Source organism: Falco cherrug, chromosome 2, assembly GCF_023634085.1.
Source record: "Falco cherrug isolate bFalChe1 chromosome 2, bFalChe1.pri, whole genome shotgun sequence".
In the NCBI taxonomy this organism is placed as follows: Eukaryota; Metazoa; Chordata; class Aves; order Falconiformes; family Falconidae; genus Falco; species Falco cherrug.
Window position 1 is genome coordinate 28,081,454 of NC_073698.1, and position 22,190 is coordinate 28,103,643.

Here is a 22,190-nt window from a genome sequence, read left to right on the forward strand (position 1 = left end):
GTGGGAGGCAGAGACAAAGATCATCACAGCACTATTAGAAACTGTTGCTTTTTTCTTCTGTTCTTGTCCTTAACTCTTCCAGATTCTGAGAGGGAATATGGATGTGGATGTGGATTTGCATAAAGATATATAGACTCTTCCTTCGCTGCAGATATTGCAGGGCATCCTCAGATATGCATCCTTCTGCTGACAAGGAATTGGGATGATTCTTGAATTTAAAAAATTAATTTAAAGCCTGGCACCTGTTAAAATCCACCCTTTCAAATAAACGGAAGTCCTGCCACTTGCCACACTAAAACAGATTTCATCACATGCAATATAATTTTTCTTCTTGTTATGCTGGGTGCGTAAAACATCATGTAATAGAGATTAAAAGGGAAATTAAACTTTTTCCTACCTTCCTTACAATAAAAAATAGACAAGATCTCTTGAGAAGTGCTACTGGACAGAGGATTTAGAAAAAGTTACATGGAAAATCCCAGGGTTACTGTTCACTGTAATCCTAAAAACCAACGAGAAAAAAAAAACTGATTTTATTTAAATGCAGCCAAAATTCAAAACAATTACTCCCCTACCTCTACTGATCACAAACTGCATGACAGCTACACATGGAAAATATAATGTAAATTATATTTATATAATATATAAATTTTAATTTTAAATAATAATTATATATATTACCAGCTTTTTACATTTTTGAAATCTTTGACAAATTTCAGTTCTTCTGATTTGGAAATGAGGGAAGTCAGACACTGCCTGCTAGGGGTGCTTTTCATTTTGTTGTTAAAAAAAAACACCAACACAAAACCCCCAAAACCTTCCAGTAGATCAGGATCAACCACTATTACAAGGAAAACCATTCTATAAACAGTTGTGGTAGTGCATACCTTTTAAATCATTGCCCATTAGTAGTACTGCTGCTTGCTAGATAGCAATTGATTACTAGCCACTTAACTCACTGGCAGGCTGTCAAATGTAATCTTTTGACAAGTGATTCATTTAATGACTAGGAGGATGCTCAGACAAGCCAAACAGGCTGTATTAGGATACTGCTAATAATACAGTCCTTCTACCCAAAAAACAGCCCCACACTGCTCCCCCCCCCCAAAAAAAAAAAAAAAAAGAAAAAAAGAAAAAAGAGAGCAAAGAAAGAAAGAGAAAAAAAAAAAAAAGACAGTGAAGGAAGGAAGGAAGCATGGAAGGAAGGAAAGAAAGAAGGAAGGAAGAGAGATAGAAAGAGTAATAAAGAAAAATAGGAAGAAGGGAGGAAAGAAAGAAGGAAGGAAAGGAGGGAGGAAGGAAGGGAGGGAGGAAGGAAGTATGAACAATGTAGAAATTTCTTATTTATTCTTATTTTCTCTTTTGCTTCTGGACAGACAAAGCAATGTGGATGACTTCTTTGCCAAAGCCTCTCTTTAGAGGACCTAATTTTTATAGAGGATGTGTTACCCTTGAAAAACCTAGTGTTGAGTGACATGAGGCCAAGAATCTCTGATACACACACGTCAACATAAATTATTAATAAAAACTAAAACAATTAAATTCAGTGAACACAATATTTAAAAACTGAAAAATAACCACCATTAAGACTGTGTTTCCTCAGATGTTTTCTTGCTTTATTCAGGGCACTGACTTGAGTCAAATGTCTTTATTTTATGCTTGGGCTTCACAGATAAAATGTCCATCTGCCTTTCTGTGTTCTCCTAATGAGCAGCTTCACTTTAGCATCTAGTTCCTTGTCTCTGCAGTCCAGTATGGGAATAGTGATCTGGAGCACTAATGGCAGATGATGGCCTCCCCCCCAAAAAAATAATGAAATGTTCACATTAGGCTTAAAGGTGGATTTACAACATTTATACATGCTAAAATATGGTGTCAAAATTCTGAAGATGCAGGCTCGCTAAACTCTCCTTCCCTGCCTTGAAAAACTTTTGAATGGAAGGTGGCGTTACCCCAGTGAGAGCCTGCACTCAAGATGATGCCTGTTGTCTCCAGAATAAAGTCTGAGAAGAAGCTCAGGTCTCACAACCATTGCACAATCCAAAAGACTGAGCATATTCCTTCTCCACTAGGCTGGGGAAGCAGTTGAATGTTCATTTAGCGGAAGTTTTTATTTCACATTTTCCTCCTTTGCAAAAAGATTTTTTTTAAGGACAGTTGCATAAGTATATAGTCATCCCAAAATTCTCCTCCTTTCTTACTGGAGAACACACAGAACAAGACAAAAGGAATACAGCTTTATGGAGAGCTGACTCCTGCCACTCTTACAGGCTGCACGGATTGTTTCTTGTTTAACACTATCAAGATCATCAAGGTGGTGAGGGAAAAGACTGATAGCCTATGTCTGCCTGCAAAAAAAGATTTAATATACAGTCAGCTCTTGGTAAAAGAAATAAAAATAGGAGTGGGTTAGGACAGGTCATAGTGACCAGGTTACCTGGTTTCTTTGCATCTTCTATGACTTCAAGCAAGTTACTTATCCTCTCTCTATTCATCCAGCACCTCATCCATCCATATAGTGCATTATGAGTTCAGCTAAGAAAAAGCAACTCTGGCAATCACTTGTCATTGAGTTGGATTTGATTTTTTTAAATGTGTACACCAGCCCTTGATAGTCCTGCCAGCAACCATATCAGTAACTTCACAATCCCAGAGCAGCATCCAAAATGTATGATATTGCTCAACTAATTTCTGCAGAAGCAGGAAAGTACAGTAATGACATTTTTTCTGAGGAAAAACACATGATCTCAATTTTCCTTATAAGCCTTACCAGAAGTGATTTTTTTTTTCTCACAGCGAGTCCTGGAGTTCCACATATATGGGCTATTTCTGGGCAACAGTAGAGATGTCTTCACAATAAACATCTTTATCCTCAAAAAGGAATTATTTGGAAAAAAAAATACTACACACTGGAAACAGCCCTTCTGCTTGCTCTTTTTTCTTTGTGGAAGGATGGTTTTGCAGGTTTCTACTCTGTTTAGTGTACAACCATGTAGATTCCTTCACAGAGTGACTGATGCTCAGTTAAACATTTGGCAGCCACTCCCCTTCTAGAAGAGAAGACCCTCCTTGGGGAGCAAACAGGCAGTCAAGCCAAGCTGCTGCCAGATGAGAATCTCATAAGGCAAGAAAGGTGTCTATGCAGCTCTCTCCTCTGGAAGCAGTGCATATTTCTAGTACACTTTTATCTTTGAGCTGCTATCTCAGAGCAACCACTGAAGCTAAAATCAAGACAGGAGGTGACAGGGACTGGATGGAAAAACAGCTCTTTTGGGGCATACATGCAATATGATTCTCCTCCATCTCACTTTATTACTATTGAAATATTATCCCTTAGTGCTTAATCATTTGATGTCCAACAAGACCATAGGCTGCAGGACTGGGCTATCTGTTAGTTGGCCCCAATGGCTCTTCGTTGGCAATCTTGTTTGTTTTTGTCAGCATCCCTGACTAGGCATTAGGAAGCATGAGTAAGGATGACTGATTTGAACATTTGTCCTGCCCTTATGGCCTTTCATGACACAGCCCCTAAATTCACCTTGGGGAAAAGATTTCTCTACTCAGTTTAGAATACAAAATAATTATGCATTCCAAAACTTCAGATGAATAAAGAAAAAAAAAAAATCAGTCCTTTTCTGAAACAAACAGTTTCTCTCTCTGCTGCTCTGGTCTCTGCATGAGGCCTAGCAGCCTGGATGGAGGGTGACATGTAAAATGAGATGAATCTTCATAACTGATATCAAGATGGAGTCCCTATGAGTGAAATAACTTCCTTCAGATGACAGCAGTAAGAAAACAACCCATTTCCCCCCTCCTTTTCATCCCCTCTAGAATGCTGGGCCCGTTTCCTTTACTACAGACAGAGAGTTATTCTGCACACAAAGATTGAGAGAAATATAATTTTTTTTTCCTTTTATAGGCATTTTACAATTGCGGAGAGCAGTTAAACCCAGTCTTTCCCTGATGAAAAGTCTGGTCTTTGCCAGAATAGATGAGGCTGGGCAAAGGATGGCATCTTCATTCCACTTAGAGAGCAGCAATGTTTACTGTGGGTTGGCTTTTTCCTAATTGCTAAATTAACTAACAGTCCTCTCCCCTCTTCCCCCAAGCACTGCTGAGTCCTAGGCCTCCTGAATATATATAGTTTCTTTCTTGTCCTCTCCCTGCTTTCTGCTTAAGTGTTGAATTCTTTCTTCATTTGTGAAATGTGCCACATTGGCACAGAATTCACATTCAGAAACAGACCATGCTGTCATGCACAAAATTTTGCAGTTTTAGCAGCTCCTACAATTTAAGAAGCGGTAGCCTTCCTCAAGCTACTAACAGGTACAGGCAACCCTCACGCAGCCAGGGAAGAGCTACCAGCAGAACTAAGGCATAGAGCTGGTAAATGTGAGTGGTAGGTCTGATTTACCAGGCACAAATAAGGGCATGCCGTACATACTGCACAAACAGGTCAGGACTGACTGCATGTGCCTAATAAGTTGCTCATTTCCTCAAAATGCCATGTCCTAAGGGGTGTGCAGAGAGACATGTGGGAGGCAGAGACACATAGGACTCTGCATTTAAAAGAGCCAGTTTTGCAAACACCACTTTCCTTCCAACTTGCAAATGAGAGCAGTTGTTGAAAAGACTTGCCATTTTTCTGTTTTCACAGAAGTCCAGTTCCTATAAGTAATAATTCTACTAGGCTGTCAGGTTTTATAAGCACAGTGCATTTGAAATAAAAGCATAGGGCTTGAATGATGGAAAACATTGCTATGCCCATCACAGTCATGGTCTTAAGGGCAAAAAATGAAACTGATTTATTTCCGTCTTCACTGTAGGATGACAAGTGCTGAGCCTTGTACTTTCTGCACAGCCAATTACTCATTTTCAGTTCAACACTTTGATTTCTGTCCTTCCAAAAGAATATCCAATACCAAAGATGCCTCTGGGATGATTATTAGCCAGGAAACTGTACCTGAGCAGGATCATTCAGATTCAAATTAGTTAAGAGTGTACCATTGATTTTCACTACTTTCAGTTTGTTCTTATCTTTAGATTCCATTGAATTTTGACAATTTCAGTAGAAATCTCTGAACTGAGAGGTATACCAACAACTGCAAACTGCTTTTGCTTAGATTCCTGAATAAAGAAAAATGAATGGTAGCAATGCGCTGCTGATACCATATCTACTTCCCTTGGTCCATAATAAACATGTTCCCATTTGCTGTCTTCACCATGAACCTACTTGCTCAGTGAAGTTCTGGACTGTCTTTTGAACATACTTAGGTCTGAAACAGACTTCATATTTTTGCTGACATCAGACATATTGCAGCATTATTCCATGAAAAGCATTCTGTGAAATTGCAATTTCCAACTGAGATTATATCCAGGTCATTGTCTTTGTAAAGGACTTTCTCCTGAGTTGAATATTTCATCCTTATACTTATCTTGCACCTCTTACTTTACCTTAAACATAGATGCATAGTATAGCTAGGATTTTTTAGTCTTCTGAAGAAAAGGCCACAACATTTTATGTTACCTGCAGTATCTTTTCTAGACATGTATACATCTCATAATATTCAACAACAGGAAAGAAAGGATAAAAGGATGTGCTGAAGTAAGTAGGGATTGTCTGTCATCTGTCTATCAAATCAAGGCAAGTCAATAACATACATTCATGCTGGTTTTGACTAGGGTAAAGTTAATCTTCTTCATGGTAGTTTCTTCATGGTATCTGGTATGGGGCCGTGCTTTGGATTTGGGCTGGAAATGGTGTTGATAACACAGGGATGTTTTCATTATTGCAAGCAGCACTTACACAGAGCCAAGGGCTTTTCTGCTTCTCACACCACCAGCAAGCAGGCTGGGGGTGCATGAGAAGGTGGGAGGGGACACAGCCAGGACAGCTGGCCCCAACTGACCAAAGGGCTATTCCATACCATATGACACCATGCTCAGCATATAAATCTGGGGGAAGAAGAAGGAAGGGTTGGGAGTGATGTCATTGGGCTTCCTCAATAACCGATAGGCATGTTGGAGCCCTGCTTTCCTGGAGATGGCTGAACACCTGCCTGCCCATGGGGAGTGGTGAATAAATTCCTTGTTTTGTTCCACTTGCATGTATGACTTTTGCTTTACCTGTTAATCAGCCTTTATCTCAATCCATGAGATTTCTCACTTTTACTCTTCCGATTCTCTCCCTCATCCCATCAGGGGGAAGCCAATGGCTGTGTGGGACTGAGTTGCTGGCTGAGGTTAAGCCACGACAACACTGAAAATCCAGCCTTCTGTAAGGAAAATCAATTAAAATCAAACATACATTCCAAGACACAGACACACACATATAGGTATAGAATTTTATACTTTCTAAGGAAATTTTTGTCTTTAACTTATTTGAACATTGAAATAAATCACCCTGTAAACCCATTAGCAAAATACATAATTCTGAGATTTTAGAGAGTTTAATCTGTATAACATAGAAACTATAAGCTAGATATCAGGATATGAGTAATTACTTTTATGGTTCTCTACCTTGGAAACAAAAATATAATTTATTATTTATATTAAGAAACATTTTGTCCACAACATTTCTAGTTTTCTCCATTACAAGAAAAGCATTTATTTTAGTTTTCAATAACCACAGCTGTAAATGGTATAATTCAATCAATGACAGGAGTTCACCGAGGAACAGAAGTCCAAATGTATAAGTTACAACATTATGTTTACAAATACAGAGGAACACACACCTTACCTGCTCATATAGATGACCAATTTGTTTCTGGGTAAGTGAGCATTTTATTCAAAATGCAAGTTAGATCACTAGGGTACTGACAAGTTATATGGGTAAGAGTCATAGTGAAATGTATCAATGATGAAGGTAATGCATCTTTATATTTCACTGGACTTCAAAGTGTGAAAAATTTTCAATCTTTTTTTCCAAGTCAGTTGTTGATAAACTTAATCCACAGTCTTTTTCCATCTCCGTACATGGACAAATAATGACAAGCAGAAATGCCACAAATCCATAATAAAATATGCCCTACTTTCCCTGCATTATCTATTTGGACTTAATTTCTCATACCATTGCTTTTCCCACCATGCAAATAATGATGTTTTTTCTCAGCTTAGCAGAGTGAAATCTAACAGTCTGCCTGATGTCATTTCTCAGTTTGCCTCTTAACACAACAACTTCGGAATAGAAAGCATGACGAGTTTCAAAAAAACATATTCCTGTAGACACTCAGTCTGAGCACAGAACTTACTCATTTGTCCCTGATGTTTCCTCATAGGCATAGCTGCCTCACACAAACACATAGCAGTGCCTCTCTAGCTTCAGTCCGTATCTAGTGTACAGCATCATAGTGGCTAGTTGTCAAAGAAATCCTCATGGAAGGCAAATCTATGCTGCTGTGGTATCACAGGAGTGCCTGTGCCTGGCTGGACTGAGAGGGACATCTGCCATGGGAACCCAGCTGCATCCACTTGGGGTGCGGATAACCAGCACATTCCTGTGTTATGATGCATGGACTCTCATGGTTTGTGTTCATAGAGACAAGCCATGTAGTCTGTGTTACTTTGTAAAATATTTATAGTTCTTAAAGGTCTTAACTGCAATTGGGTCCTTCTTGTGCAGCTGTCACAAACACGGTGACTAGCCCAAAGAGCGCACTTCCAGGGAGGAGCCTGAATTAAGTCTGATTTCATTCCAAAAGCACTGCCATCAGTAGTGGGCAAAGTATCTGGACAGGGCAACATTCTCTTTGCAAATCCTCCTGTTAGGTGAAGAACAAGTAATTAGTTCTGCTTCTTGCTCAGGTACACAGAAAAGAAGTCCAAGGACAGGGCTGAACAGAGGATTCACCTGGAGGTGACTGGACCATTTCCAGTAGGTTTTCACTGCGCAGGTTATCAGTATTTCCTCACTCATTCCCATGTGTCTGGGGAGGGCTGCTGGAGCAGCCATGGAAGAAATCTTTTTCCATAGGAGAAGATAAAGGTCCTGGGGCAGATGATAGGGGCAATGTAGTCTACAGGTAAAAAATGACTAGCCTGATCCTTCTGACAAGTTTGTAGGGCAGATGTCCTTTCTTAATTCCTTGCTTTACCTCCCAAATAAAGGAAGAGCCCTTACCACAAATGTAACCTGCTCCCAGCTTCCCTCTGCACAGCACTGCCCAGCCTCGGCCAGGCTAAAGTTCCACGTGCTGGTTTAGCAGCAGCTTCACCCCATGTTGAGCTGTACCACAGAACATAGGATGAACCCGAGTCCAAGTGTGCTTAAGGTTTGCAGTGATGACTGGTGTTCAATATAGATGCTGCAGTTACACCAGAGCAGCAGGTAAATTAGGTAGCTGCTGGATTTTGGTTCTTTTAACCTCACTCCAGCAAACTACAGGGACTAGCAACAGAATGCACAATTATGCAACCTGAATAAATGCATAGGACTCGATCCTAATTAGAGAGGTATTGCTAATGTTATGTTTTAAAACAGCTTACATGCACATCTGATCTTGCAAATGCTTTTTCTCTGCGGCTTTGATCTTTTCCAGTATCCGTAGCCTTTTCCTTTTATACAATTTAGCAATTTGCCATCAACGATTGCTGTCTTACTCACATGCGGCAATTAAACACTGTAGCTAGATTTTAAAAGCACAAATAGCTTTGTGACCATCAACAGCACATAAAAGTTACACCTACCAAGCTGTACAAAATGTCCGATGATCTGAACTCAACCAGCAGTTACTAAGAAAACAGAACTTGCTTATCTTCTGTAGGATTTACAACAAACTCCCTCACATCCTTTCAGTTTTTCCCAGTATCTAAGAAAAGATGAAAACTAACTACAGGCTCAGGTTTAAAAGAGTTTATTTTCTTCAAGGTAAGTCAGTCACTACCTTTACCCCATGAAGCACTTGTTCTCCCTGGTGTCAGTCTGACATTAAAGTTTCACTTTTTTGGGGTCTTAGGGTTTCACCTTAAACATTAGGCTGCAAATGGCAATAGCTTAGCACTTACTTCATGAATAGCTGGCAATCTGCACAGCAGGGCAAGCACAGCTGACTAGACACAGCAATCCCGTGAACTGTTTCACTATAAATCATTCCTGCACCTCAGCTAGAGCCTTCTTGGTTTTGTTTCTAAATCTCAAGAAACAGGCCCAGCTACCTAACTCTATATGTTTAAACACTTTAAACCTCAGCCTGAATCATACCCCCCTGGCATCATTTCACACTCACCCGGTAGACTGGCCATTTCTCATTCCTGGGACAAGCAGGTCCCAGCAGCTCTGGGATGCTCAGGGACTTACCCCGCAGCAAAGCCTCAAGGAACTAATGGCCTTGAGAAGGGCAAGAGGAAAGTGCCTGGGATGTGGCAGGCCAAGGATCAGACTGGTCCTTTCTTGGAAAAGGTTTGAATTCACCTTTTAGGAGAAGACCCTCACCCCTAATGAGTAAACACCAGACACTATTTTCTCCTTTTCCACCAGTAATTCCAGCAGAAAACTCATGGATTTTTGCACTCCAAGAAAGTGACTCCCTGCAGCTCACAGTTAGGCTCTCACATCCTTGAAAATGCTAGTTTTTAAGCTCATCCACCACAGTGACATGTCTTACTGGGTAGCGACTGGTATGCTGAACTGGGGTTTTGTGGATCCCATCATCAAACCTTGCAATGCACAAGGGAGCCCCTGGGTGACCTGAGCCCGGCACTGCTGGAGTCAGCCAGCACAGCACAGATCCAGACTCTATTCATGTATGAGACATGATTGCATGTCCAACGCTGCACTGTCTTAACTCTATTACTTTAAAAAATAACTACCTGATGAAAAGTGATATAAAATTTCATCACCATTAATTCTTAGAGCACAAAAATAACTGTGAAAACTTGCATGAACACTTATTCATGAAGTCAATTGCTCACCAGAGCTGTTTTAAGTGCTCAAACCCACTTTTTTTTTTTTTTTTTTTAAACACAGAATAATTTGTTAACAATTACCAAGAGCACAATAAACTTTTAATTCATTGCTTGCTTATGGATAACAATTGTCACACAGGGCTTCTTCTAATTTGGTAAATTCATGGTATAGTCAGCTGGAAGAAAAATCCTTTTTTTATTGTGTAATCTTACACAGTCATGTCCAAAAGACAGCAGTGGAGTGAGCTGATCAAATTTGGTGATTTCCCTGTTGTTTTCAACTTAGTACAAAAAAGTGAAATGTATTAACTACACTGCATAAGTAATCTCTGTGGATAAAAAAAGCATGAAACTTGTGTCTTGAGATACCTGGTCCAAATTATGAATAATTTTTAAATCTATTGAGTTTGTATGAAGTGTCTTTCTGTAACTGCATTTTCATCTGGATCATAGATTTTAAAGCCAGAGGGCCCATTATAATAGTCTAAACTGATTTTCTGTCATAAAATCATAAATTAATAATTTTTCTTTCAGTGAACACAGTGACTTATGATTGAACTAAAAATTATATTTTTTAAATCCTAGCCCATGATAGTTTAATGATTTCCTGTTATAATGTACCACACCTCTCAGTAAATGTTTCCAGTGGTTAATTACACACACAGCTGTTATTTCATGCTTGAACCTGCCTTAGTTCTTTTTCCAGCCACTGGGTCTTGACTTCATTGTTATCTTCAAGATCAAGACTGAGCCTGCAGTATATTTTTCTTAAAAGTTTTGCAGTTCAAATCTTCTTCAGCAAATATCACTGAAGGTATCTTTCTTAAATTTAATCACTCAGAATATCAATGTCAGTTATCACCAAAATAAGATCTCCTACCAATGTTATGACATTAATTTTCTAGACTACTTATACACCAATGCACAATTATTATTTCTTTTATCTTTGTTCTTCAACATCTGTTTTGCAACACAGTTTATATATTTCAACGTAGAGATGTGGCATTGGGTGCATTTTTCTCTTGTTGTAGTGGTGCTAAATATTAGTAGAAGACTACATTTTATATTATTTAAGGAACCTGCTGTTTTATTAGACAATACAAATTCTAAAACACAGCTTACAATTTTCCCATTTTAACTAGTTAAATAAGGTAAAACTTTCTGGAAACACTGGTCTGGAACCCAATATTATTACCTACCCGAGAATAATATAACCAAAACTTCTCTCCTGCCTCCTTTGTTTTGCCGCTATGCCAATGATGATATTTAAAACATTTTTATATTTTAGAGCCATCTTTCTTTTCCATATCAGACTACTTCAAAATTATCCCCAAAACATTTAACAACTTCTCCTGATAAATTAAAAAGAAAAAAAAAAGTTGAAGGGGGGAATGAGGTTCAAACTCTTTCTTAGCTCCCTTTCTGTTTGCATTTTCCTATGTTTTTTTATGGGGATTTCCCCTCGCCTTTTTAACCATCCTGTTGTTTTTCCCATTCAGTCAGGTGTACTTATCTCGCACAACCACTTTATAAATTTTCAGTCATCCTTATTAATTCAGCAGAAATATTTACCCTTTAAAAAGAAAATTTAAAAAATCTCTTATCCTGTGTGCACTGCATCACAGTGTTTCAGTTTTTCCTGAAGAGATGGCATTTCTTGATAATCTGTACATTAAACTAGTTTGTGATGACATTTTCAAGTACTCACCACTGTTCTCATTATCCTGTTTGAGGTCTTATAAGCATTATCCTCTAAATCGGCTTCAGCCTTGATAAAAAATGGAAGCTGAATATTTAAGCAGATGGTTTTAGAACCTACTGAAATTATAATAGATGTACATGGTTAATTCATTAGAATTCCACACATATGAAGGACATAGTTCCTCAGTCAGAGGGTTTTTTTCACATTTTCAACTAGCAACCATGGAAATTATGTTAGGGCTGTATCCATTACACGCCCATACATACTCTGGAAAACTGAAATTATGTTTCTTCCTTCAATATAGATTTTTGGGTACAACTTTTACATCACCTTAGTATATTTTACCTGTGAGGAGCACGTTTACTTATTTAACAACGAGGAGCAAAATTACTTCTCTAGCTCCATAGATGAGATAAAAACATCAAAATTACTAGATGTTAAAAATACATAAACCTGGTTTCCTGTGAGTACCAAAGGCAGGTGATGGACCATTGAAGAGACTGGATCTCACCTGCAGATATTACACCGTATCTGTCCAAGTGAAAGGGCATTAGAGTTGCCACAGCTGCACTAATTTTCAGGCTATTTCATGATGTCAGAACTTTGTCAGAAGCATAAATAAATGTCTGACCCAATAAGTAACAGCTACTGTCAAGCAGACTTTCTTCTGGTCTTAGTGGAAGTTAGCCACAGTGAGAGCTAGTCCACAGCTGATAACAGTCCTTTCTTCTGCTGACAGCCTCTAATTCATTTAGCTCCCATGAAGAGCAGATGAACTGGCAAAGAATGCTGGAAGTTAGTCTTCCACCTCCACACTAGGCACACATACTTAGACCTCTCACTAGGAAAAAATAATATATTCTGGTTTCTCAGATAGAGAAAACAAGTGGGTACATATTCTCAATGCAATATTCTTCAATAAGATATAGGGTCAACTTTAAGCTTAATACTAGAAAATAACACTACAACGAATTCATAATTCCCAAGATTACAGTTAACCAAATTGACTATACTTGATAGCAAAGAAAGCAAAAACTATGAATAAAATACCTTTGGCAGGAAAAAGTAATAATTCCAGAACAAAAAAATCTATATTTGTCCAGTGTTTGTTTAATCACAGACTCAGCTGCAACAGAAGGAAGGACTGATGATGTAATTTGATAATTTTCTCTGCTAATCTTATCTCTGTTGAAACAGAGATGAATGGAGGTTTGGATTCTGACTGAAAAGCCTCAATCACAGGGCATTTTACAGCTGTGTATTTCATTAACTTTGATGGAGTTTTTCCCAATTTATGGTGGCATGAGCTAAACACAAACTGGGATTTAAGGCTGTTCTAACTCGAACAAATCATGGGAAGAACTTTGAAAACCAGAAATATCATGATATTTCTTGAGATTATACAACTTACTCTGACCCCTAAAAAAATTCTATCTTTTCTTTATCTGTCATTGGAACAGAATTCAAAGTTTCCATCTCTTTTTATGCTTTTTAATTTTTTCTTTCCATTTAGGGGTATGTTGGAAGCAGGGTAGCATAATAATAGCAACAGCAATTAATAAGTGCAACAACAACAAATTCATGTAAGTTAACAGGTGACAGTGGTGGTAAATATTCATTCCTTTGGAACAGGTTGCCTTCTTTTATTAGTTATCATAACCTAAAAAGTTAACTACATAGCAATGACTAGAGGGTTTATTAGCTGTAAAATTAACCAACAAGAAGGGCAGCAGCCGGGAATTTCACCAAAGGGATTTTTGAAATAGATTTTACAAAGAATAATAAAAAAAACCCGATAGCATAAACACTACTTTGCTGAAAATCTCTTCTGTCAATTTTGCCTCGGCCATCAACTGTGAAGTCCATATCCACAAGGGAAACAAAACTCTGCCTAAATTTAAGAGGATTATGGTTTGATTTATCTACCTGTGAAAATCACAGAGGTAAAAAAATCCAGGAACACAGATGCTTCCTGATATTGTTTCTGACTAATGCAGAAACCCCACTGAGCAGGTCTTCAGTATCACTGAATCATCACCTTCCACCAGCTCACTCAGTGCTGATACACCAACAACTTCTCCCACAGGTTCCTTGCCTGACTAGCCTCCCCGTTTTCTTCTTTAAGATTTAGCATTTTCCCATGATGTTGTTTTCCTGCCTGAACGCTTGAGCTACTAACAACGTCACAGGCTCTGCTCATTCTGAGTGATTGGGGTCAAACTTTTGCAGCTGTGCCATATCACAGCTGGACATCGTTTCCTTGATGCAAGAGCACTGAAACCCTGGGGAAAGGAGGCTCACAGCAGCACCCACAGACAAATAAAGGTCCAAGGGATAACTGTGACCTGTCACAGAGCAGGAAAAGCCATGTGTGCTAAAGATTATGAGATGAGCGCCACGGCCCTTAGTAGAAAACAAAGTGACTCCCTTCTGAAAAGAATGGAGAAACTAATCTGCCAAACAGACCTGTCACCATGCAACATGCTTCATGTCCGAGAAGCCCACATCTGACAGGTTACCAAGGCCTGTCTGCCAAATTAGCAAACACTATTTATTCATGTTGGCACTAATGACAGCCAGAAGTACTCCTGAGCAGACAGATGAAAAATGAGTCTGTGAGCAGAGCTGAGCTACAGATACCAAGACAGATAACTTCAATAAACTGAGAACTAGTAGATAAACCTCACAGGGCACAAGTTTAAGGGGCAAAGGACTTCAAGAAGAACTGCCAGTTCCTCAGAGAAATGAGACTGAGGACACAAATGGGAAGCCCATTCAATGGAAAACTCAACCACGAACTCATCATTGTCTTCAAGCACAAAGAAAAATTGAGGGAATGAGGCTTGCTGTTCCTTCACACCCCCCTTTCTTTGAAGCTACTTTTTCTCTTACTTTTTTTTGCACTACTAGGAATTCATCAAAATCTGAAATAGATCTCTCAAAAAGGTCAGATGGAATTGCATATTTCTGGGTGATGACCTGATAGGATTTCCAAAGATGACATCTCCGTGTAGCTTACTAACATGAAGTGGGACAGATCTCTTTTATTGTGCCACATTCCCGCTTTGTACATTTACTGGATCCCAGTGAATGTTGTCACTCTGGAATGTGCAGCAGCAACTTCCTCACTCCATTAAGGTTTACTTATATAAAATGGTATAACTACAATACAGTGACGCTTGCATTTACAAAAAAGTGGTTTATGACTTCTTCTTAAGAACATTATCAAGAATACAGTAACCAGCTGTCTTAGTCACTGCTCACCAACTAATCGCTTCATTATTAAAGCAATGTTTTCTTTAGCCAATGATACAAATCACAGAAATTTTTGGAAAGTGTTGGCAAAAAGTTGACACAGTTCTTAACTAAAATAGTAGTTCTTATATGACATAATAGCAAACTTTGCTTAGAATATAGGGAAAACTTGAATCAGGAATTCACATGAACATTTTCAGGCTCGTGGACTCAAGCCAGACATCTCCCTATATGCCTTAATTTTGAGAATTGCTGAATACCTCCAGCTTTTACAGGTTCAAGTAAGAGCTGTGAGTGCTCACCACATTTACCAGTCTACTCACTTTTTGTTGCCAAAGCTTGGGTTTCTGTGCATACCTTTAGGCAGATTGGAAGAATCTGGATATAGTCTGAGACTCTTCTTTTTTTTAATTACCAAGTGAAACAATATAGTACCAATGAAAAGAGTATATATCTTACAAGTTAAAACTAAAAGCACATTCTGAATATTTTCGCAAAACTCCAATGCAAATAAAATGGGGTTTAAAACTATTTGATATATTTTCATTATGTTTCAGTATACTAAAATTGTTTTCCCCTTTACAGGAAGCTCCAACCAAGGAAGAAAATCTGTACACTGAATTTTCTTTTACAGAACATAAATTTTGCTGACAACTGGTTATTCAGTTTTCCCTCATTTTCTTATCTTTTCACAGCATGAATATTCCTAGTACTCTCCAACACATTCCTTTCACAAGGACTCTCAGTTTGATTTAAGAAGGGAAGCCTTTTTTCAACTCCATTGCCCAGAATAATACCAAGCTCTTTTACACCACAAAATACATTGTGTGGGACTGCAACTGTTTCATCTTGTGTCAGAGAACAAGTGTTCAGGTGCAAGACCGCAACCAGCATCATCACCTTAATATTATGGTCCAAGCTGATTTTTCTGTCTGTCACAGGTACATTTGTACATGCACCTTCTCTTTTAAATGACCTATGTGAATGCTTGCTTAATAAGCAAGGACAAGAAGACAAATAACAGCTTTGAAAAGCGTCTGTGTTGAAAAGCCCTTTCTGCAGTGTTATCCTTACAACCCCCAAGGCTGGGTTTCTGCAGGGCAGAAAGTTTATAGCAGACAAGGCGGGAAGGGAGATAGGGCAAACCTTAATAGATTACTGTGCTTTCATTTCTTTCCTTTAAGAGTTTAAAAAAATTGTATGTATGTATGTAATTGTATGTAACACATACTGTTACAATACTGAACCTCTTACAAAGTTTTATTTAGTAGGTGTAAGCATAGAAATATGGGAAATGCAAATAACTCAGTTCAATAAATGAAGACAAAGAGAACCTAAGGAATCAAAATGTCATGGATTGTTCTCATCAGGTCCCATCAGTGCTTCCGATAGCACTATAGTGCTATTTAAAACCACAAATCATTTAGCTTGTCAACAAAGAGATATTTTTCCTGCTTTAGGCCTAGAAAAAAAACAAAAAAAAGGTAGATCAAAGAGCAGACTGAAATGATCTTATTTTTGAGTAGCAGGTGCTGTTACATGTTTCTTACTGCTCATGTAAAACAATTTCAAGCTGCCATTTGATCCCCCTCTTAAATCATAGCCCCTTCCATTTCAGCTACTCATTCCTGTAGTGAGACCAGTAACTTCTGTTTGATTGAATCATGCCTTGTGTTTGATTAATGTAAAACTTTCCAAGACATCTAGCTTTGATTTTAAAATAGAAAGAGATATGCCACGTCGCTTACAGCATCTTCTAAAGCTTGAAACTCTGAATTTGTCTGTCTCTTGCTTTTAGCTGTCAGCTGCTAAATTAGGGAGGCATTCAGGCTGGTAGTCAGTGAGTCTGACTGTACCCCAGGGAAGCAGTGTCCATGAGCTCTGGCTCCAGGCAAAGACCCTCCTGGGAGCAATTCAGAGCACCAGAAGTCTGTCTGTCTTCTGCTCTGATTGTCCCCATGAGCAGACTATCTTTCTATACAGATGGAGAAAAAGCCTGCAGAAGCAAGGTCCTGGGCTGAGAATTAATCTGTGCAAATATCACATCCCAGAACTCCATATATTTTTCCGTGGAGGTACATGTACTCAGGAATCAGGTTGTCTTTAAGTCCCCTTTTTAATGAGACGAATTTGTTGAACTACTTGAGCACAACTTCCCTCTCTCCAAGCCAGGGAGTATTTATTTGGCTTTTCATTGGAATTTTTAATTTAGTTAGTATCAGAAATATATATCCATCTCATTGAATGATCTCATTAATTATTCCATTTATATGAAAACTCATGAAAGTTGTACAAAGAAGCAACTCGATGTTTCTTATTAAATTCCTACTTACAAACTCGTCTAAACATTCAGGAGGCCCAAAAGTCAATTGCTTGTTTAGGTCTTGGGAGTTTTTTTACATCAGCACAGAGAGGTCAAAATTACTTTCTTCCTCTGGTGGCCCTGAATGTCTTTTGGAGAGAGAAGATACAGTCAGAGGAGACCTCATGAACTCATTTACCTTAAGGCAAGACAAAGGGATCATATGAACCTACATCATTCAACACAAATCTGTGTCTTTTAAATTCTTCCTTATTCTTATATCTCTTGCTTGGCTGTGGTAGCGTCTAACTCACCTCGCAGTCAAAATTTCCCACATATCTAATCTGAAAATTTATTGAGGTGAATTACATCAGCTATTTGTTGTTTCATATTCAGTGAACATTGAGGACAACTCAGCACCTTCTCCTCTTAAACTGTGTTTTGAAGTTGTTATATTCTCCATTAGCTTTCTCTTTTCCAAATGAAAGAAGCTCAGGTTTTTTCTAGTTTCCAGTCTTTGGATGGCTGTCTGAGCTGATTTCCTTTTTATTGTTGCCCATCTCCAACACATGAACCTGCTTGGGAAGCAAGCCCAAAGCTGGGCACAGTACTTTCCACAAAGCCTCTCTGGTACGAGGTACATTTGAATGGAAATTATTCCTTCACACAGTTTACATTGCTATTAATATATCCTGGACTGACATATGAATTTTTGTGTGTGTGTGTGTGTCTTTTGTTTTTGCTTTTTTACAGCAGCATTATATTTCTGACTCTTGTTCAATTTGTGGTAATTATTATTCCCAGATCCTTTTCTGCAGTAATGCTGCCGAGACAATAAGTCCCCATTTTGTGTTTATGCGTTCCATTTCTCCTTTCTTACGTAAAGCACTTTGCTTTTGTCTGCACTACTTTATTCTTGTTGATTATCAAACCATCTCCCTAATTTAACACAGACATTTTGAATTTTCATCCTGTCTTTCAGTACTTGTGAGGCAGGAAGCCATCCATAAATTTTACAAATCACTTCTAATGAGAGGTCAACAACATTAACAAAATTATTCAATAATACCAGACCAAGACAGGCCTCTATGGTACTTACAGGAAATGTCCTTTTAGTCTGACAGTGAATAGCTGATAAACAGTCTTTGAGTATGGTGCAAAATGTCCTATTTCTTTTGTTCTTTTCAGGCAATCACCCATTTCACTTTACTAGAGATTTCAGCAAACAGATTTATATAACAAATAGAAAGGAAGAATGTACCATAAACAGTCCAGGAAGATAAGAATAGAATATTTGCAACATGTAGTAGCTCATGGTTGGTTTTAGTTTATTATAGAAATGCATTTTCTGTAATAAAAGCTATGAAAAATTATGAAAGCAATTATATAAGGAATAGTTAATCATAAGTGTTTTCCACTTACTACTGTATGATGTAAAAAACAGCATTGCTATAGAAATAATGAAAAAGTTATTAAAATTACCCATATTGTATCTGTACAGGAATCCTCTACAAATTCCGTTTTTTTATCACTTTGTGAATAAGTTCAGCTATTGGTTACAGCCACTTCTTGTTCTTGTCTGCTGTATGGGCTGTCAGAATACCAAGTTCAAAACCTAGCTTTTCCAAAGCACATACACATCTGTGGAGAAAATGGAAATTATATTACAGCTAACAATGTTTTGTTCTGTCTAATGCTATTCTTCTGCCTCAGTGCAAAACCAGTACAAAGTAAACGCAGCGCTGCAGGAATAATGGACCATGTTTGCCTAAACACAAAATACACAGTTAGTTTAGCTTTCTTCTGAAAAGATCCAGATTTGTTTTATAAACAAAAAATCTTATAAATTACTGTCATGGACTTTATAGTTGATTTTGGGAAATTATAATCATCATAACGACGTCATAACCCAGGCCTTGGTTTGTTTAAACATGTCTGTGTGTATCTTTTGTTTGGGAACGGAGTACCATTCCAGTAGTAATTTGGGGGTTTGTTCCAGTTTCTCTGGAGGAATAGTGAGTGAAACACACATTATTATTTCTGAAATATGATTTAACAAAACATGAGTTGCTCAGCTTTCTAGTGGAGTCACTTGTCCTGCCAGTGTATGCAACGATGTTTTGGGAAAGAGGTATCTGATGAAACCTCTGAGCAAACCTGCTTGAAATACTGTTGTGATTTGCCAAATTGGTATGTCTAAAACATTACCTTCCCAAGTTTTTGTTTTAATTACATAAAAATGTTTTTTATAAATATAGCTCTATAGTTTATATTCAATAAATACACATCTTAACATTGCTGAATTTTATCTATGCTGTCTCCAATTTATTCCTGTAAGCATGTATGCACATGTGCATATGCATACACGCTTTTAAATAATTGTCCACATATAACTATATTCACCTATATGATACATATGGTTTTATATTTGTGCATATGTAAAGTATAATTATATAATTAGCAGTGTGTGTACTTGCAAATAGTGACCGGGTTAGACTGAGAGCAAGGCAAGACCTACATGTCTGGGCTGCAGTTCGGTTAATAAGAAGAATAAGGAGCAGTATTCAGAATTGCCGAGATAGTAAAGAATTTGGAGACAGAAACTAAGCCTATGGCCAGCTCTTTGAACTCAAAGGAATCAACCCAAACTGCCTGCAACCAATGGAGGATAAGATCCTGATGGACTAATAAAGCCCATTACACCTACTTTGGGGAAGGCTCCGGGAAAAACAAGATCAATGAAACAAAGGATATTTTTGTCTGAAGGGATACTTTGTTTTGTGTTTAGAATATGAAACAGCAAAAGAAAACATCTCAGTCCCATGCTATCAACACAGAGATGAGAGATCATTAACCTGCCGTCTGTAAAACTAGCATAATAAAGTTTACTGCTATATATTAATAACTAGGCAGTTTTAAAAAATACACACAGCAGTCAACTATATCTTATCTTCTGATTTTTTTTTTTAATTTTGAAAACACAGACAAACCATTCTGACACCACTATGGTCTTAAGAACACCTAATGTGAAAGTGAACCATGTATTTGCCACCAGAAAGAGATGCTGTTTTAGAAGAATTTGAAATCCATGCAGTAATAACAACAATAATAGCCTGTTTAGCTTTAACAAAACATATTTTATTAAATTATTTCAGTCAATTGCAAAGATCAGCTTCAATATTAAAGCATAATTATAGTATATGCCAGGTGAATGTTATTCTCTAAAATTAATTACCATAGAGTGGTCTCATTATAGTCTATGATAGAGTTCATTCATTTTTTAAGAGCTATGTGTTTCCATTAAATGCAAATCAAGACTTTAGAGTAAATAATTAAAAGGTGAGGTGCCCTTTTACAGAGACCTTCAAGGAAAATGGAAGAGTAAAATCCTACCTAAGGTGAAATGACAGATTTTCTCTGAGGAGCAGATCCTAATCAACCGTTCTGCTATTAAGTGTTGCATACTCACCATTGTTTGGTGGGTAGAAGGAAAGAACTCATGATCCCTCTAATTCACTTAAAGGCCTGAAAAATTATCTGCTGCAGTTCACCAAGGAGTCAGAAGGTATTATTTCAAGAAACATGGAAAAAACTTCTACTGAGATAAATAAAGCTTGGTAATTTATTATCCACCTACTAAGGCATTTATAACTTTTTTCACAGACAAAAAAGGTAATCAAAAGTTCATTCAAATGTGGAACATCTAAAAATAATAGTCTAAAGTCTAATTAGTCTCAATCCTCTAATTTTCACTAAAAAGATTGTCTGTAAATTCTGTTTCTTTAATCAGTCATCTATGTGGTACCAAATAATTTACTCCCAAAATCAGTTTTTGCTGAACTTTTTCAATCCCAAATGATCTGAAAGAATAAATGTCTTTCCTTACTGATTCAGTCAGTAAGGAAAAAATTCTTCTAACATTTTCTGTAAGGAGATAGCTCCTTTTTCAGTTTCTAGATGGTCTGTATTACTAGATGTATTAGATTGAACTGAGCAGTGAACTCAGCTTTTTTTCCTTTTCTTTTCTTCTTTTCTTTTCTTTTCTTTTCTTTTCTTTTCTTTTCTTTTCTTTTCTTTTCTTTTCTTTTCTTTTCTTTTCTTTTCTTTTCTTTTCTTTTCTTTTCTTTTCTTTTCTTTTCTTTTCTTTTCTTTTCTTTTCTTTTCTTTTCTTTTCTTTTCTTTTCTTTTTTCTTCTCTTCTTTTCTTTTCTTTTCTTTTTTATTTTATTTTCTATTATTTTATTTTTTATTTTATTTCCTTTTATTTCCTTTTATTTCCTTTTCTTTTTTCTTTAATTTATTCTCATTTTGAAGACTGAAAGCAACATTTCCCTGACTTTAATTTGAAAAATTGTGATAAATAGCCATTTTGACTGTGAATAGATCTGAAACCGGAGTAGTTTGAAGCTGAAAGAGAGCACAAAAAGTTAATAAACCAACAGTATGAATCAGTTTGCTGGTAATGTCATAGTACCGCTGCACAGAAATGTTCTCAAATAACTGTTAAGTACCCACAGGAGAAATAAAGCTCCTGTATTTGAAGCAAACAAACTACCACTGAATCTCTGGGAAAATGTGCACTGTAAAAGGCAACAGGAGCTCTTTGGTGATGAAAAAAATTAATGTGAAGATGTGAAAAAATGTATGGAACTTCTGTCTTTCTCCAGCCCTTGAACACAAATCTACTATGCATGCCTGATGTGTATATATGTGGCTGTGCGCAAGAATGTGTACAGAGGCATAGATGACACACTCAACTTAGGTGTTGCAAAGGCTGCCAAAGCTAGTAGATGAAGGGAGGGGAAGAAAAGATTATATTTGTTGACTTAACTGGTTCAAAGCACACTAACTGCAATGTTCTGAAACTACCATTTGTACCAAAGGCAATGACTTGTGCATTTACTTTAGCTTGCTCTAAAAAATGAGTTTACTTACAATTATGTCTGGTTTTACCGATATTAGAGGACCATTCTCCAACTCACCTTTGTTGTAGAATTAACCTTTCATACAGAATAGTTGAATAAATATC